We start from the raw sequence: 20,073 nt of genomic DNA, 5'->3' as shown, positions 1-20,073 counted from the left end.
CTGCAAGCTTGCAAATTTGTGGATTTTTGGGCAAATTCGCGGGATTCGGGGACCGCGAAATTGTCAAAAATCCGCAAATTCCGCGAACGAAACGGATTTTACACCACGCTTAAGAGATATGCAGTTAATATACCCAGAGAATTGTGAATATAAACCAGACATATAGGAACAAAAGATCAAATTTGGTGAATCAGCCGTGAAACTCCTAGCATTAAGTACTAGACGGAAAACTATTAAGAAAAGTATTGCGTAGATTAGGAGAAAGGAGGGGACAAGTGTAACAGAAGTTGCCAATATCGCATGTGAATTTGAGGAATTCTATTGAAACCTCTATAAGGATGCGAGCATGGGGTGGGCGCAGGATAGCCCTGGGGTTGTGCTTGGGTGGAAAAATAGATCAGGCTACTAGGCAAGAATTGGAAGACGAGATTTAGATTACAGAAGTACTAAATGCATTACATCACTGCCCTCAGGGAAAGTGGCAGACCCCGATAAAATACCATTGAATTTGTATAAGGTACTGCAAATTAAACTAGTTCCATTTCTTTTAGATTTATTTTTTGGGATACAATGCAGTGGGCTCCCCCTGAATCTTGGAAAGGAACAGATATCGATATGTTTCCAAAAAAGGATAAATTCCTTGATAATCCCACCTCGTACTGGCCAATACCACTTATAAACGCTGACACCAAATTGTACTTGAAGATCCTGGCAACATAGTTTTATACAAGGAAGGGGGACCATGTGCCATCTCTCTGTTCGACATTGCTGAAGTAACCAGGAATAGGGTGACTATGATCCTTCCCAATGCAGAATAAGCATTTGACTGGAAGGCATGGAAGTACCTATGGGAGGTAATAGAGGTAAAGGGATTTGGCCGTAGAAGGATTACTGCTATCAAGGCGATGTATGTTGATCCGTATGCATGACTTAAAGTAATGGGTGAGGAATCAGGAAGAATAGAGGTGACTAGAGGGACAAGACTGCTCCCCAATCTTATTTGCCCTTTATAGTAATCACAAATAGCTATGAAACAAAGGTACTGGCATATGCCATTGCCATAGTTACCACAGACCCAGAGAGCGCAATAAAGGAGGCTGATACCATGGGCGGGGAATATGGCCTAGCCTCAAGATATTAATTAAATTAGAAAAAGACGCATATAATTTGTACAGAGAATATAAGTTACTACTATTGCTGCCGAGTGGATACTGCCATTTACATTGGGGTTAGAATTAGCCCCAAGGTGGATACAATCAGTCAAATTAATTTCAACCCTTTGATCAGTAAAGTATCTGCTGACTTAAGGAGAATGAAAGGGTTACACTTGACAATGATAGGTTGGAGTAATATTCTTAAAATGATAATGTTACCAAAGATTCTATATCTGTTCAGGTCTATATATTTGGCAACATGGTAAAGTCAGGCGCTCTCTCAAATTTCTTATGTTCCCACAGGAACGTGGTTGCTGGGCAACCCCCAGCCTAATGCTCTATTATTGGTCGGCTCTCATCCAACAAATGAGCATATTATTTTTAGCACTGAATAAGAACGGGGAGGATCAGGAGTACCCTACTGCTCTTCCAACTATTTATGAGCTGTCAGTTGGGAGAGCACCACAGGTATATTGCTTTGACAATTGGGGACAAGCTACATTAAGAAAGTTAGGTTCAAGTGCATGATAAATGCTTGGAAAGTTTGGAGTAAAGTTAGGAAACTAATGAAGATACCAAACTATCATAAATACACACCTATGTGGCAATCCTCGCATTCCAGCCGTTCTTTTATGTAATCGGATGGCAATGGGAGCAATGCGGCCTGGTTAGGATTGGGAATATGTTTTCTCTGGGACTACTGTACCCATTTTTGGCTCTACAGCACGCTTTCAGTAAACCTGCCAGTATATATTTTAACTACTTGCAAGTGAAAGAAGTTTAAAAAAAATCGATGGTGGATCTTTGTTTAGAGAATCTCCCTCTCCTAGAGGCAATTAATAGTAACGATAGTGAGATAAGACATGTTTATAATATCTTAATGGACAATATGCCCGACGATCTCGAGAAGACTGAACCAGCTTGGGCAAGGAAATTACAGGAGGCAGACACTGATTTAGATATGTCACTTGGATAAGCCTCAAAGACCCTCCTCTCAGCTAATCTGAAGGCTCAACATTACAAGACAATTTTTAATCTATACTTTATTACAGCTAAGCTTTTTGGGTGGGGAAAAAGGGTGGATGATAAATGCCCCAGGTGTGGGGAAGGCCCAGCTGAGCTAGTACATATGTCATATGTCCTATAGTTGTGACGAGTTATTACCTTTAAAAGATGCCCTAGAGGTATTTTGGTAGAAATTATTTGGGAGAAGGATTCGCCTCAGCCCTGTGATGCTTTTCAGATATGACAATAACAGCTGCTTAGACACGACCCAAATACATTTTGTTTTTGTATCAGTCACTATTGTTAGGCTTTTAATAGCTACCAGATGGAAAGATTCAGAAACTCCCTCGTTTCAGGCGTGGATTGGATGTCTCATAGGTATGTACAACCAGGATAGAGCATTATATAACTGTAAGGGTAGGCAGGCCAGGAAGTGGGGACAAAAGATCTGGTCCCCCTTATCGGACCGGTTGGGTTGCGACCCTGGACGCAGAGACAGGCCTGCTTCTGGGTCATGTTAGGTCACACTCTTATAAGCTTTATCTTAAATATGAAATATTGGGCTATGAGATATGTATGTATGTACCAATTATGATCATTTTACGCCTAATAATTTCTAGTATAAAATTGCATATTAAATTTGTGGTTGGTGTAACATATTTATTCTCTGAGATATGTATTTATGCCCTTAAGTGTACATTTTTTGGGATGTGACTATATGCTTGTTTTTCTAGGGAAAAAAAAACAAAAAGAAGAGGGCACTACACTACACGTGTGCCAGAAGCTGTTTGAGGTACCCCTCCATGTGTGCCTGTATCTTTCCATGTGCGCCAGCCTCAGCTTGATGGGGGCACTAGAAAGTGTAGTCTGAGTGCTAGGGGGGTTTGATGAGCGACCAGGATGGCGTTGTTCTTGTCAGGAGGCTGGAAGCGCTGGAGGATGGCTGGGGCCCTGGTAAGCAGCTACCTCTTCCTCTGCCTCCTCAAGTGTCACCAAGTGCTATAATTCTGCCCATATGGCCTCCAGCCTCTGCTGCCGCAGCAAGGCTGCTATCACCTGCACAGTAGGTTGTTGACCAGCAGGAGTAGTTATATCTAGAAGGAAAAAGGACACATTGTAAACAATGCTCTGGGCAAAGCCCTTCTTCAAAAGTATATAGTAGTACACTATCAGTGCATTGCTGGTCCCCTAGGGCCATTACAATTTGATGTAGTTAGAGTCATAGCCATTTTTTACCCACACATGCCTCACATTAGGCTGAAACTGGCTGAACGGAATTGAGGCATGATAAAGGATTTTCAAGTACACAAATAAACAGACACTTTGGAGTCCATTACAATGGCGGGCGGGGGGACCGTAACGGTGAACGGGACCGACCACCAGAGGGGCGGCGTTCCCTCTGTGCCCATTAGGATGCCACCGCCAGTAGGGTGGTGGCGATCCGCCCGACATCATAATGGGCCCTTATTGTGGAAAAATGCAAATAAATTACCTCCTATTAATGAGTAAAACAATATGCATTATGGAGAGTACAAGTATTCTTGTTTTGCTAAATTAATGGAGGCATGCAAGATGGTGTGTTGGTAGTCACTACTTTTATTATGCTGCAGACTGCATCTGGGGCAGCTGTAATGGACAATTACCTTATTCCTTTGGCCCCGCTCTTCTCCAAAATGCCTTTCAATTTTAATGTGACTCCAAGGCAGACGAATTATAATGATCCAACTTCACACATATCAGTTATACATTTAAATGCTAATATCTTGTGCTGTAAATAGACAGGGGGAGGAACGATGCACTGCAGTTCAGGGAAAGAATTAAGGAAGAGTATATATAGATTCTATTTGGCACGTTCATCACAGGCTATCCCATCCACAAAAACTCAAGAAACCTAGTCCCACTTTTCTCCCTGGCATTACCTTTCACTACAGTTTATAACTATTTCCAACAAATACATTTGCTTCACATTATGGAAACTTGACTTACTCAACTGCAGGGTAAGTTAGAGGGATTAGGACGGGTAAGTAGGTAGATGCTTCACTACAGAATACTAGTGGGGTGTCACTGATCATCCACCTAAGCTTTGGATTAATCAGTCACTGTAGTTGACAAATGTTGAAAGGGAAAAATTTGAACAGGCATAAATCTGTTATGGAAGCCATGAAATATATAAATAACTTGGACAGAAAAATGTGGCCCATTCCAAGAATGGATTTTACAATTTTGGGGCAAGGCTGTGACAGAATGTAGGAAAGAAAGAAATTGAATAAAGGAGTGAAGCACTAGAAAGTGACTGAGTGGGCACTGGGAGAAAAGTAAAACACACTTTGTTTTCGCTTTGCAATGCACTGAAAACTTTGTAAATGCAACAGTAACTGAAGCAGCCATACATTGCACAGTGCTGAATTGAACTATGGGGAAAGCAAAAGGAGGCTTGGGTCCTGTCACTGCTTGACCTGGATCACTACAATGTACTAAACGAAAGCAAATGGCCAGACAGGTTTGATTTTAACCACTACCCCGCCTAGTCTAACAAATCAATAGGTCGGACAACGATTTCGTTACATGAATTTATGCTTTATACAAAATTATTTTGCGAAGAATTTTTCACATGTCATCAAAAAAGACACAATGATTGACACATACATACATTCAAAGAAATAAAACAAATATATATCACAAATATATGTCACAAAAAATCACATAGACAACTGTGCAATGCCTCTTAATTATTTGATTATGAGGCACCAGTCTTTAATGTAAATACAAACAGACAAGCGGACATTTTGATTATTGCGTCAGCCTCCTTGTCTAAACCAGCCTAAAACTTGTAGTTTTACTCACAAGGGTACTAATTATGCGGGTTAAACAAGATGAATTATGCTTTGGGAATGATTTATTTTGTCCCTAAATAGCCCCTTCTATTTTATATCTTAGGCGGAGAGTCAACGCGTTTCGAACCCTGTGTTGTTCGATGGTTTCTCCTCAGGACACGGACTGGGGGTCGCTGTCACTGTGAACAATAATTAAAAAATTGGTGTCAGTGTGCAAACTGCCTTGCAGGGACCTTAAAACTGTCAGACTTCTTAGCTCCTATTAACATTTACCTTTTGCTGGCCCAAAGGGTCGGGAGTTGTCAAAAAAACGCCCATACGTCTTCTGTGAATAGACAAAAACGGAAAGTCTGTTGCAGATACTGCATATCGAGCTATATTTTGCCTGAATAGGTGCCGCTTTAGAAAACGCATACCTTGTTTTATTGATGGTATGGATGAGAGGGGTGGATGCAGGATCGATTTTCTAAAACTCGGTGTTCTTTCACCTAGGAATTACTCTGGGTTCGTACTGCGGAGAAACAAGCATGTTGTTGTAATGCCCGTTATGTGCGTAAGCAGGGAAGATCTATAACAGATGACAAGCTTCCTACCTTGTCGGAAAAAGATTTCGTCTGGGCTGCGTGCACTATTAAATGGGAGCCGCCGCACGGAGTTGCTGACTGCAACACAATGAACATAAAATGAGGGGCAGCTCGAGTGTGGACTTTTTAGAACAGAATCGAAATCGGCTCTTGGCAGAATGCTTACTTGGAACGTTTTCTTCTACTTCTATTTTCCGGCATCCATTTTCTCCCACCAGGCGTAACGCGTGGTTACGCTGGAGGCGTGTCTACTCATATTTAAAAGGGCGGCAATGTCGGTGTATGCTGGGGTTTGTAGTTAGAATCATTTGCATACGGTCAACGAGGCAGTAAACGGGCAAAGCAGCTGACTGTTGCAGAGATTGAAATGACGGACAGGTGATGTTATAGATTACCCAATTCATTGAGATCATTTAGTCCTGTCATTGCAGTGTCGAATTTGAGGATTAGGTAAGCTTCTTTCTGTGAGAGGCGTGTATCGGGGTCGCCTCCTGCTCCAACTGTGTTTTTAATGACTGATAGAATTGACCAATTCCAATTTCAATCTTTATTTCGATCTGCTTAGATCATAAAAGATATGTATACAATTTAAAATCAACTTACAATCAGTAACGAATAAAACAAGATTATAAAAACCTTACAGTAAATGTTTTTTTTTTAAAATAGCAATGCAGTCTAGTAAAAATCAACTGTACATTTCATTTTTCATAAATCAGTAACTGACTTAATAAAACGAGTGCGGATGTGCCACATCGCTGTTAGGAATTTTGCCACTGCGAACACAATCGGGGGTGATAAATTCCTCTTTAGGATTCTGTACGCTGAAAGATGGTCACCAAATCCTAGGTTTTTTAAAAGTGGGATGAGCTAATACCTCCTAGCTCTGTGGTAGGTTTTACAAAAAAAATATGACATGCAAGTCATTTTCCTGAGGATGTGTGCATGCCGGGCACTGTTCTGTGGGCGAGGGCTGCCCCCAGTGTAGTGTTTAGTAAAAGCCCTGAGGGGAAGTGTACCATAGCGCCACTGCAGAAACAGTTTCCTGGTCAGGACGGGACTAATGCCATCAAGGACAATCTCTAGGTAATATGCGTCTTTAAATTTAATGAACAAGTCAGTGAGGGACCCCTCCCGTGTGCTTGCTACTGTTACATATACATTTCGCTCATAGAAATCCCTTGACAGGAGTTTACGTGGGATCCTAGAGCATGCGTTTCCCGGGTCTAACCATAGTTCTGGTCTTCCTAGGCTCTCACAAGTTTGTCTAATGTATCTCAACCAGGGAATGTGTAAGGCATTTGGTAAGGATAGAATCTCTTGGAGCTCAGGCCTGTAGTTCATAAGTTCAGGCGTACTCCAAATTTGGCGCCAGAAAGTGATTGGTTTCAGTCCCAGCTCCTCTGAAATTGGTCTTAAACCCAGATCTAATCTCAACGGGTGAAGCGGGGTACTAGAGGGTAAAGCTACCAGCTGTCTAATGAATTTGTTTTCAGTAGACAGCAGGTTTTGGGCTGATGTGTGACCCCACAATTCCCCCCGTAGGTAACTGCCCCCCTTGCCTGCATTTTATAGATTTGGAGCACAGGACCAAGGGGTTTATAGGTTGACCTATTTGCCATCCTACAAATGCCACCAGTTAACTGTGCAAGATTCATGGTTGCCTTAGTCCGGTGCGTATCCCAGGTCATGTTGTGATTGATAATCACTCCGAGATATTCGATACTAGATACCCTCTCGAGTCTCAGGGTGCCTATAGTGGGATTGGGGCGTGTTGAGGATGGGGGGTTGAGAATCATGTATTTAGTTTTAAGGGCGTTGATCTCAAGACCCCGCTCCACGCAAAAAATCATGAACCCATCCAAGACCCGTTGAATTCCCATAGGGGATTTGGACAGCAGCAGGGTATCGTCCGCAAACATAATGGCGGGAACCCTGCTGCCGTTGAGCTTTGGGGCATCGATGTCACCTATCCTAGTCAAATGGGCGATTACCCCCTTGACAAAGCGGTAGAACAGGGTCGGTCCGAGCACACAACCCTGTCTCACCCCCCTGTCAACGGGGAATCTTCCAGAAAGTGCCCCATTCCTACCGCAACTGACGCGTGCAAAATTCCCCTGATGCAATCTTGTCAAGATCGAGAGGATATCAGCCGGGATGCCCAGCTCTGCCAACACAGTCCATAATCTAGCTCTGGGCACTAAATCGAAGGCGGCGCGTAAGTCCACAAATACTGTGTACAAACTGCCACCCTCGATTACCGCTGTCTTCCAAAACAGCAGATTTAAACGAAAAATCTGGTCCATGGTTGAGACTCCCTTTCTAAATCCTGCCTGGTAGGGACTCAGAATTGCAAAATCCTCTATCCAACTTTGGATACGGTCGAGTAGCAGCCTACCAAATATTTTCTGGGGTACGTCTTTGAGGCTAATGGGCCTGTAGTTGGCTGGGAGCAGAGGTGACCCCTTCTTAAATATCGGCACAATCTCTGCGCCCAGCCAAGTACTCGGAACCTCCATACCCCTCAAGAAGGTATTGAATAACAGCACCAAATAAGGGGCCCACACGTCGGGTTCCTGCTTGAATAAGTCACCAGGTAAACCGTCTAATACCGGCGCCTTACCTGGTGTCAACCCTGCGATGGCGGCTCGCACCTCCATTTCTGTGAAGGGTTCCCCATCCGGTGAACCGCCAGTGATTGGTTGCACTTGATTTAGAGCCCCATTATCAACCATGTAGAGTGACTGGAAATGGTCCTGCCAAGCCTCTGCTGAGATATTAGGATCGATAGCCGAAACTGGCTCCTCGGACCCCGTGTTGACAATAAGCCAGAATTTGCGGGAATCCCTGCCAACTAATAAGGAGGCAAGGTTTTCCCACTTCTCCTGCTCCCATTTCCTCTTTGCATGGGTGACCAAGCACTTATAATCCCTCCTTCTGGCCTGAGTCTCAGATTTATCACTGCCCGCCTTAATTGAGGTCAGGAGATCTAATTTGGCTTTGCGGCAAGTAGCATTAAACCAGGTTGGTCGGTTGAAGCAGCTGCCCTCTCTCTTTCCTGTGGTAAATAGGACTTCCGCTACAGACTTGATAAAATCCTCATGCGCCAACCACAGTTGCTCATGTAAATCCTGGATGCTAGGAAGCTCCAATAATATGCATACCTTATCAAGTGTAGGAGTGACCCGGGCATGAAGCCCTGAAATCTTCTTTGCACTCACTGCTAGCTTCTCCCACCTCGCTCTCTGTATATTGTTCGTCAGAGCCAGCGCAGATGCTGGTGCGGGTGCCGCTACCCCTCTATCATCTAAGCCGGGAAGTGCATATTCCAGTACGAGCGCATTATGGTCGCTATCTTCCCTTGGGATCACATTAAAATCAATGATACACGACCATAAAGCGAGTTGGACCAACATGTAGTCCAGTCTAGACTCCCTACCCACTCTATTGTATGCGCATTTGGGGGGGTGTCAGAGATTATGCGACCATTGTACGCCCGCACACCGTGTTTCAGAGTTAAGCCAGTGATTTGGACGCAAGAGGGGTCCAGGCTCTGGGGGGAGGGCCTGACGTGGGGGGTACAGACCACACTGCATCCTCCTCTAGGGAAAGTCCATCCAATAGGCCTAGCAGAGGCTCAAAATGGCAGTTTAGGTCCCCTCCTACCAGAAAGTGTGTACCCTGGGGAATGTTGCTGAGGAAAATAGAAAGTTTGTCGATGGTACGTGACTCCTTTGTGATGTTAACTGGCCTAGAGTAGACGTTTACTAGTGCCAGTCTACTCAGGGTGGGCCACTCCAACAGAACCCCCAGAATATCCTCCAAGTCTGTGTCGAGTAATCTTGCTTTACAACCCAGGTCGACCGCCACCCACGTTGCAAGACCTCCTGAGGGGCGGCCCTTTCCCCCCCCATTTCGCCGGGATGGAGAATGTCGCGAAACCTGGACGACAGGCCTCCTCTCTCGCCCAGGTTTCTTGAAACATACATAACTCCATACCCTCTATAAGTAAGCTCCAATCCGTGCAGATCAGTTTGTTCCCCAGGCCAGCCACATTCCACGATAATATCTTTACAGAAGGTGGTCTGTAATCCGAGGTTTTTAGAGATGGAGTGTCCGTCTCGCCAGTACTTGGCAATAGTTCCTGCTCAACTGTAAAATCTGCCAATATGGATCGGTGCCCTACAGTAGTCAATTGAGCCACCGTGAGAAATGTTTCCTTCACATCCCGGTGAATCTCCCCCGGGAGATTATCACAGTGTGCGATAGGATGGGTAGTTTTTGCTTTTTTGGGGCGTCCTAATCGGGCGCCGACAACCCCCATCCCGGGCAGATATTGTCAATCGACCATATCTAAACAGCTGAATCTGTTAAATGTCGGGAAATGATCAAAGTGCTGGGGTCTAGAATGGTAAGAGACTTCTCTCTCTCTGGCGACCCATCCCTACCCCCTCCTAGGAATTGTTTCCCATCCTGCATCCTCGTGTGTCCATGCCGTTGGTGGGTAGAAAAAGGATAGGGGTAGGGTCTGGATAGATGTCCCCTAGTCTGGGTGCGACCATCTGCATATATGGGAGACGGTCCTGGGATCCCTGAAATTAACTAGGACACAGTCTCCTGTGATTGATTTTTTTGAATAACCTAACCATGGGACTCTCCTTACCATAAGAACCTCGCTCGTAACTCCGTGAGGGAGTGGTCTGTGTGTGCTGAGCCAACTAGCCACCTTATTTTTTAAAGCCAAAAAAGGTTCATTATAGTCAGGATTTAGCTCGGGGACACCGGCTAAGATAACTGTATATGGACTTGCCTCCGGTGGCAAGTTAACTGGCCTAGTTTTTTTCGTGGTGGCATGTGCTCCCTGTGTATCTGTGACTTCCCTCATGATGTTACTGGGCGGTGCGGCACAGTCAGTTGGCTGAGGGGTAGCAGTGTGAGGTGTGGGCTGCTGACTCTGTAATGTTATGGGAGCTAAATTACCATTCTTCACTGGGGGCGCTAATGTGGTCTTCTTATTCCTGGGCTCCACCCTTCCTCCTGCTACCTTACTGTCTTTTTTGTAAGTGTCCGCTAGTTGCACCGTTGCTTTCTCTATGTTCACAAGCCTGGCCTCAATCTTAATTAGGCGAGCTTCTAGAGGGCTTATTAGTGACTTCAGAAGGGCGGCAATATTAGACATAGTAATGTCTACATCGCCATTGATTGCATTTAGGTGAGGAGGGTTAACATTATCTAGTGCCTGTAGGGATGGAATCGTAGTGGGAGGGGCCTGAGTATATTCCGGCTGCAGTGATCCCTTGTTGGTTGAACCCTTTTTAGTACACGCAATTACAGGGTTGCGCTTTGCAACTTTTGCCTGACGTCCCCCCAGATTTTGTGCCCCTCTTTTCCTCTTAGGTATAGCTCCTTCTCTTTCCCCCTGTGTACGATCACTAGTTATGTTATTAGTATCAACCATATTGCCTACAGTAACAGAGGGTATGGGGGGAGGGGGGTTTTCTTGAGACATGGGTAGGGCTAGTAAGCTTAGCTCATCAGGACTGCTAACATTACTATGGAGGGTAGAATTAATTGTATCAAACATGGCTAACGTCCCAATATCCCCATTTTCCCTGGTGTCTGTCTCAATACGTTCTGGTCTATTTTCGGGTGTCCTAGTGTGAACTATGGGGCCTAGAGAGGATCTTTTCACCCATTCGATTTCCTGGGATATACGCCTTTCCAGGACCGAAATTTCATCGATCAAAAGTGACCCTGCTTTAACAAAATAGTTGTCCAGAGTGCCTTTTGCTGGTCCGGCTGACAACGTGCTCTTACTCCTTGTCTCTCTGGCAGTCATAATGCGATGAATATGGGGCCTGGAAGAGATACTGAAAGTTAATGGCGAGAGCAAAGGGAAATGGCCCAGTCCCGGTCTCTACCGTTCTCGAACGGCCTCAAACGGCCCGCCCTTTGCCCGGGCTTCGCCCCGCGCGCGTCCCGCGGTTGCGTAGTGCGCCGCCCTCTAGTAGGGAAGGAAGGAGGGGTCACGGGAAGAGGCAGCAGGTGAGCGTGATTATACCGGCGCGCTGACCTGTGGGCCTCGCAGTCCCGGACCCCCGAGTCCAGCAGCACTTCAATGGGAGCAACAACAAAGGCAACAAGAATCCCAGAGGCAAGATCGGCGATGAAAGGGCAGCCTCCTCAGTAACGGCAAACTGCGACTGCGAGCGGCTCCCGCGGAGCGGGGGCCGCGAGTCGCCTTTTAAGTGCAGCAGGCAGCAAGCTCGGCAGGGAGGGGTCATGGGAAGAGGCAGCAGGTGCGCGTGATGATACCGGCGCGCTGACCTGTGGGCTCGCAGTCCCGGACCCTCGAGTCCAGCAGCACTTCAATGGCAGCAACAACAAAAGCAACAGGAATCCCAGAGGCAAGATCGGCGATGAAAGGGCAGCTTCCTCAGTAACGGCAAACTGCGACTGCGAGCGGCACCAATTCAGATCGTTCACAGAATGATTTTTTTGCATGAAGTGAGATACCAGAGGTGCTGTGAGGACTTTATTGTTGATTCTGGATCGATGTTGGATTATGCGTTGGCGCACCTCTTGTGTAGTTTTCCCGATATAGACTTTTTTGCAGGGGCACACAATGGCGTACACAGCATACTTCGTTTTGCAGTTGGTGAAATCATCATCCCGCCAGTATTTTTTACCATCTGTAAAAAGTGAGCCTTACATTGTTAAACTGCACACCGAGCAGGTGCCACATTTGTGGTGTCCTTTAACTGGGCTCAGATTGAACAAGGTGCTCTGTGTATCTTTTTTGATTGCAGGGCGTGTTGTTGTGATCTGCTGTCCGACACTCCGGTTCTTTTTTAGCGCAAACAGTGGTAGCCCAATGTTGGGAATCACTTCTTCCACTAGATGCCAGCTGTTTCGTATAATTTTTTGCACTGGATGTGTGTGGGGTCCAAACGTTGATACGCATACCATGCGTTGTGTGGGTGCTTTTTCTTTCTTTTGCAATAAATGCTCTCTTGGCGTCCATCTGGCCCTCTTCATGGAATGTTTGAGGAGCTTGCGTGGATATCCTCTTTCTTTTAGCTTTTGAACCAGAGAATGGCCATGTGTTTCGAAGTCTTGTATTCTTGAGCAATTCCTTCTCACCCTAAGGAATTGTCCGTAGGGGAGGTTATTTTTGAGGCTTCTTGGATGGTAACTTCTGAAATGTAAGGCATTGTTCTTGTCGGTTTTCTTCAGAAAGAGAGAAGACATAAGTCCTTCCGGTGTTGATTTGATCTCCACATCAAGAAACGACAGAGATTTAGAGTCGTACGTCAGACTGAATTTGATGTCCGGACTGCGGTTATTAAGCCAGCCATGGAATTACTCTAGGGACTCTGGAGTTCCATTCCAAATGCACCACACGTCATCTATATACCTGAGCCATTGCTGGATGTGCGCCTTATATGGATTGTTGTTATACACATATTTTTGTTCGTACTGAGCCATGTACAGTACTGCCATCTCCGGCGCAAAAGGACATCCCATCGCTGTCCCCTTCACTTGCAGGAACAGCTCGTCTTCAAACATGAAGAAATTCTTTTTCAATGTTAGAGATGCAAATTTGACAATTAGCTCAGTCGGAACTCTGTGTGGACGTGGTCTCTTGTCAAGGTACATTTCGATTACATCTAATCCATCTTGCTGTGGAATTTGCTTATATAAAGACGCAACATCCATTGTCACGAGAAGTTGTGACGGGGGGTCAAATTGGAGTCCCTCCACCTTATTGATGAATTCCATCGTGTCTCGTAGGTAAGAAGGTACTTCTAGAACAAATGGTTTCAAAAACACGTCAACAAACTTGGAAACTGGTTCCAAAACTGAGTCGCATCCCGACACAATGGGACGACCCAGTGGTGTCTTGGGGTCTTTATGTACTTTTGGGAGGAAATATAGATGAGGCACCCGGGGATATCTTTTTACCAGGTATTCTGCTTCTTTCGGGCCCAATATTCCATTTTCTCTTGCCTCATTGACCAATCTGGATAGTTCATGTGTGATCTGTGTCGTTGGATCTTGAGTGATTCGACGGTACCAGTTCTGGTTATAGACATGGCTTCTGCCTTTGGCCTTATATAGTTCTTTGGACCACAGCACGAATGCACCTCCCTTGTCAGCTGGTCGGGTGACTGCGTCTTGCTGATTTTTTAGTGTGCTAATAGCCTCTTTTTGGCTCTTAGAGAGGTTGTTTGTAACAAACAGTCGTTTTTTCTCCAAAACATTTAATGAAGACAGAACTTTCCGTTCAAAGGTTATTATATTTTTCGCCATGTTGTTGTTCGGTGGACAAAAAGATGATTTATTTCTTAGACCTGAAACCTCGATCTGTGGTTGATTTACTGAGTCTTAAAAGAACCATCTGAGTCTGATTTTCCTGAAAAATTCAATGACCTCTAATTTGATTTTCGTGAAGTCGGTATAAGTACCTGGTACAAATGACAAACCCAGCTGTAATACCTCTTCTTCTGCTTTGGAAAGTGTTCTGTCTGATAGAATAATGATTGGAGACTTGTTTAGGACTTGTAATGCTGCTTGCGTGTGGTCATTTCCCACTGTTGGGGTTTCAATTTGCTCCGCGGTTGTTGCTGGCCTTGTCCTAAAAAAGGCCTCTTCTGTTGATTCCTATTAGATGAGCCTTCTCCAGGATCCGACTCTGCCGAGGATTCTGAGGATGATGTTTCCGAGAAAGTGAGGAACTTCTTTTTCGATCTGCCTCGGTACGTACTTAAATGTCTGGTAGATTCGGGCCGTGTGTAAAAATCTTCTTTTAGGTATGGATATACCGTCTCTAGATTGAAAGTCTTTTGATCTTATTCAAATTTTGATGTTTTGAAATTGATCGTGTGGTCTTTGAATGTTGTAAGTTCCTTTTCAATCTTTTCTAGAAGTAGTTTGGCTTCCGTTTCGGTATGATTATCTTTGATGTTTTGTAATTGTTCCTCAATTTTTCGACCTCTTTTTGACAAATTCTATGGCTGTTTCGATTGTATGTACCATTAGATCTCTACTACATTTGGTACTTATGCAGCTGAACCCTTTCTTATACACTGGGTCGTCGGTGAATATGACTGGTACGTTTTTTATCTGGAGGCCCCAAGGTATTGTTCCCGCCTTGAGGTTGGCAAGAAGGAATTTGCCATGTAATTCTGTCCTCACGTGTTTTTTCTGCAACCTTATCAGTTTGTCTGCAACATTCTGCTGCTTGGCCGTGCTGCTCAAACCGACATTGCCGCCCCTTTAAATATGAGTAGACACGCTTCCAGCGTAACCATGCGTTACGCCTGGTGGGAGAAAATGGATGCCGGAAAATAGAAGCAGAAGAAAACGTTCCAAGTAAGCATTCTGCCAAGAGACGATTTCGATTCTATTCTAAAAAGTCCACACTCGAGCTGCCCCTCATTTTATGTTCATTGAGTTGCAGTCAGCAACTCCGTGCGGCGGCTCCCGTTGAATAGTGCACGCAGCCCAGCCGAAATCTTTTTCCGACAAGGTAGGAAGTTTGTCATCTGTTATAGATCTTCCCTGCTTACGCACATAACGGGCATTACAACAACATGCTTGTTTCTCCGCAGTACGAACCCAGAGTAATTCCTAGGTGAAAGAACACCGAGTTTTAGAAAATCGATCCTGCATCCACCCCTCTCGTCCATACCATCAATAAAACAAGGTACGCGTTTTCTAAAGCGGCACCTATTCAGGCAAACTATAGCTCGATATGCAGTATCTGCAACAGACTTTCCGTTTTTGTCTATTCACAGAAGACGTATGGGTGTTTTTTTGACAACTCCTGACCCTTTGGGCCAGCAAAAGGTAAATGTTAATAGGAGTTAAGGAGTCTGACAGTTTTAGGTCCCTGCAAGGCAGTTTGCATACTGACACCAATTTTTTAATTATTGTTCACAGTGACAGCGACCCCCAGTCCGTGTCCTGAGGAGAACCCATCGAACAACACAGGGTTCGAATCGCGTTGACTCTCCGCCTAAGATATAAAATAGAAGGGGCTATTTAGGGACAAAATATTTCATTCCCAATGCATAATACATCTTGTTTAACCCCCATAATTAGTACCCTTGCGAGTAAAACTACAAGTCTTAGGCTGGTTTAGACAAGGAGGCTGACGCAATAATCAAAATGTCCGCTTGTCTGTTTGTATTTACATTAAGGACTGGTGCCTCATAATCAAATAATTAAGAGGCATTGCACAGTTGTCTATGTGATTTTTTTGTGACATATATTTGTGATATATATTTGTTTTATTTCTTTGAATGTATGTATGTGTCAATCATTGTGTCTTTTTTGATGACATATGAAGAATTGAACTATGGAGCAGTTAGGTCATATGCGGCACTGGCAAAATGCCATGTGAAGTGATGTGATGGGTGGGAAACATATCTGCCTCGCTTAACAAATACAGTGAAACAAGGGAGTAGACAGGAATACCCCGTACTTTGAACCAAAGGTTTGATAAAACCATTCCAAAAAAGCAAAGTAGGTGTCCATGTCCCTCTCCAGAAGAACTCCCTTGTTTCTTCATGCAAGCAATTATCCATTCATTATTTCATTGTTCTATTATTCTTCACCCTTTGATACCCATCATTAAGTTTTACATTCTCATATCCAGTCTTTCACTATTGAAATCCATCCATTCATATATATCCATTAATTCACCTATCCAGTGCTCTCAACCATCCTTTTACCAATACATCCATTTACCCACACATGCATCCTTTCATCCATATACCCATCCTTTACCTACCCATACATCCTATCACCAACCTATGCATCCTTTGACTCCTGTCACATTTGACTCATCCTTTCTCTTTCCATCCTTTTTTCCATCAACCCATTGTTTTTAACATTCATTGTGATCTTTTGTCTTCTGAATTGCAGATAGTAGAGGGAGGCAATTAACTTTACCCCGCTGTAGCTGCTAAAGGGGGAGGGTTCACAACACTCTTGCACTGAATATACAAGTACTTGTCAATAAGCAAGCAATGTGACTTACCACTGCCCGTACCTGCCGCCGCAGGGACTCCCCCTTCAAAAGCTGCCATTACTGCTCCACTGGCGCTGTCACTGGCTCCAACAATGAGCAATGTGGCTAGAAAAAACATTACACATGTTTTAACAAAATTTAATCACAATCCATCACTACAGTTCGGTTGCATTTAAAATCCAGGTAGTCAACCCAACCAAAAACCTTTTGTAATAGAGGGGCAGAGCTATGATGATTCTAGAGTCATTGACACACAATGAAGGGGAGGAATAGCCAGTCAGTCAGTCAGTCAAAATACTTTATTTCGGCTTTACAGCCATAAAAACAAGATAAAATATACATACATCAAATGTAACTTATAATTAGAGAAGATTACTGGGACAAATAAAATTGTGACATCAAAAGAAAATAATTGATAATGTACAACAGTAGAATACAGTAATAACAGCCGAGACTCGTGATAAGTAACTGGCCAACCCTACAAATATCGTGAACAGTTGCCGGAGGAACCTAGGGGCACATGCATCAAGGTAAATTGCATTCGCAAACGGTGCGAATCGCAAAATTCGGCCATTTGCGAATGCAATTTCCTTTTTTGGGATGCATCATGTTTTTTTATTTTTTCGCAATTTAAGGAATCACGATTATGTTGCGATTTCTTAATTTGCGATTGCATTTAAGAAATCGCAATTTGCGATTTCTTAAATGCAATGCATCACACTTTAGAAATTGCGAATTCGCAAATAGGGAGAGTTACATTACCATGAAGTTCACCTTCATGGTAATTTGCGAAAACTTTGAAAAATGCACAAAAGTGCATTTTTCAAAGTTTCATTTTACACACACACATGCCCTTGGGGCATGTGTGTGTGAAAAATGTTCTTAAAGTTCAATTTCAGGGGTGCAGGGGGGGTCCTTTGGACCCCCCCTGCACCCTTGAAATAGCATTCTCATTTTGCGATTCCTTAATTGCGAATCGCAAAATGAGAATGGCTTCCCATTCATTCCTATGGGCCTCTAGGCCCATAGGAATCAATGGGAAGGGATTCCTTAATTGCGATTTGCAAATTGTGAATCGCAATTAAGGAAATTTAAGAAATCGCAAAATAAATTGCGATTTCTTGATGCTTAGCCGTTTGCGATTTCTTAATTGCGATTCCTTAATTTTTGCAATTAAGAAATCGCAAACGGCAACAATGATGCATGTGGCCGCTAGAGCACAATCTATTATACAAATATATTAAAAAAAATAGAAACATCACTAATGCTTCAATCCATGATCTATAAAAGTTCATGTTAAAAAGATAAATAAGTTAAGAAAGTAGACTAAAAACTAACATGTTAAAAAGAGTACAAAACCCTGATTATTGTCATCTCATTCACAACATTATTACATAGCAACAAAGGGAATGTAATGTTATTGTTATGTTTTTGTTTTTGGTTGTGCACACAGCTACTCCAGCTAAGGAGCATCCTGGCGCATTTGACAAGGAGGAACACAACACAACAGGAACAAGCAGAAAACTAGAACAGACCGATCCAAGTTTAATAACACAGCTAGACAAACAGAAAACTAGGAGAGGCAGCTAAAATAGAAAGGTTTTTATGGCTTTCCGGAAAGTCATAAAATCCTCCAGCAGGCGAATTTCAACCGGAAGAGAGTTCCAAGTTGATGCAGCTTTTACGCTGAAGGAGCGTCCCCCCATACGGCTAAGCCTATATCTAGGGACTACAACAAAGGCCTGGCCTTGGGAGCGAAAGGTGCGTGTGGGGACATAGAAGGACAGAAAGCGGGACATAATTTCAGGGCCTATGCCTCTCAGAATCTTAAAGGTTAAACAAAGGACCTTGAAGAGAATACGCTTCCTCACTGGGAGCCAGTGTAAGGAGCGAAGGACACTCGCCACCGGGCAAAATCTGGGCAGGCCGACAATCGCTCTGGCCGCAGCATTTTGTACCCGTTGCAGACGAGTAAGCTCAGCCTGATTGGCCCCGACCAGAAGAGAGCTAGCGTAATCCAGGCGAGAGATGACAGTGGCCTGGATTACTAGCTGTCTGGTTGGGGCATCAAAATATTTGAGGACAGGTCTTAAGCCTCTCAACAGACCAAAGCAACAGGCAGCAATTTTTTTAGTGTGTCCTACAAAGGTAAGTCCAGCGTCCAACCAAACTCCCAAGTTTTTCAACTCCGACACCGGAGTCGGGGAATATAGGGCTAATGGATGCAAGAGCATTAACTGGTCCCCGCTCTGTTCCCTTTAAGATTCCTCTGCTAGTACACCACATTGCAAATAAGAATTTTGAGGTTGTGACTACAAAAAGTGGTGAAGTTTCATATATAAGTAGCCTAAAAACCTCATGGTAATTTCTTAGCCCTAGATTTCTGCACAGCTGATAAACCCACCTCGATCTGGACCTGTGGTAGGCAGGACAGAAAAGTATTACATGTAATTCTGTTTCCTCTGCTACAGCACAACCTGGGCAAAGAGATTGAACCGACCCCTTCCATTTGTTTGTAAATGCACCCAATGGTAAAGTTCCAAATCTAAATTGGGAAAAAAATTTTTTTGCAAGAAACGGTTAGATATTATCCAAGGTCTTTTCCAATTTATGTTGCTGCTTGACATCAAGAAACCTTGAAGTCAAGGAGCTAGAGGTTGTACTCCTAACTAAGTGGGCAAGTTTAAATTCCCTCATCGCTGTGACTAGGGTTTTTTTCAGGGTGATGAGACAAAAATCCTCTGGATTCGTCCATAAATTACCATAGCCTAGAGAAAAGCACAAACTCCTAACATGGGATAACCAAGGTAAGTTTTTAGCCCCCAGTTTACACATTACTTCCCTCAATTCCTCCCTGTAGTTAATTAGCTCTGGCGTGCTCCATATTTGGTGCCAGAAGAGGAGAGAGCGAGAGGCAATAACATCAGAAATAGGACCGATACCAAGGTCCATCCTAAGCGAAGTTAGGGGCATGCTCTTTGGCAACGCAAGCAGCTGTCTAAGGAAGGTGTTCTCCGTTGCCTGTAGTGATTGGGATGAACAATGACCCCAAAGTTCAGCACCATAAAGAGATGATCCCCTTGCTTGAATTTTATAAATTTCAGCTGGTGGCCCTATCACTTTTTGGGAGCACTTTTTAAATACTTTAAGGATGCCTCCCAAAGACTGGGTTAGCCTCAAGTTTGGATAAACACAGAGAATCCAACAAAAAATTGGAAGGGGGGGGGTGATCAACGTGTGTTGAAGCACTCAGTGTTTTTTAAAATACCCCTCACACACCAAAAGGCCCCTTGGTGTCATGCTTCATCATCGGGGTCTTCGCACCCCTCTATCGAGATGCGGCGTGCTGCGACCTACGACTACGCGGGAGCACTAGTAGTAATGACTATGTGTGGTGTTCGGTGTGTGGGGTGTATTTAGATTAAGTGAGTGGTGGGATGTGGTGAAAAAATTAAAAAATA

At 44.1% G+C, this 20,073-nt stretch overlaps 1 long non-coding RNA gene across 1 annotated transcript in view; it reads right to left on the bottom strand.

Moving 5' to 3' along the window:
* Positions 1 to 2,721: 2,721 nt before the first annotated feature.
* LOC144771812 (uncharacterized) overlaps positions 2,722 to 20,073 on the bottom strand; it is a 103,595-nt gene continuing 86,243 nt past the window's right edge. The window contains exons 2-3 of the long non-coding RNA XR_013599488.1: positions 16,622 to 16,717; positions 2,722 to 3,253 (exon numbers count right to left, since the gene is read on the bottom strand). This is a non-coding gene — a long non-coding RNA (uncharacterized LOC144771812). The remainder of the gene's footprint in view (positions 3,254 to 16,621; positions 16,718 to 20,073) is intronic.

The sequence above is a fragment of the Lissotriton helveticus genome, chromosome 8 (genome assembly GCF_964261635.1).
Source record: "Lissotriton helveticus chromosome 8, aLisHel1.1, whole genome shotgun sequence".
Classification (NCBI taxonomy): domain Eukaryota; kingdom Metazoa; phylum Chordata; class Amphibia; order Caudata; family Salamandridae; genus Lissotriton; species Lissotriton helveticus.
Note: the sequence above shows the minus strand (reverse complement) of the source record. Positions and strands in the feature narration are given on the sequence as shown.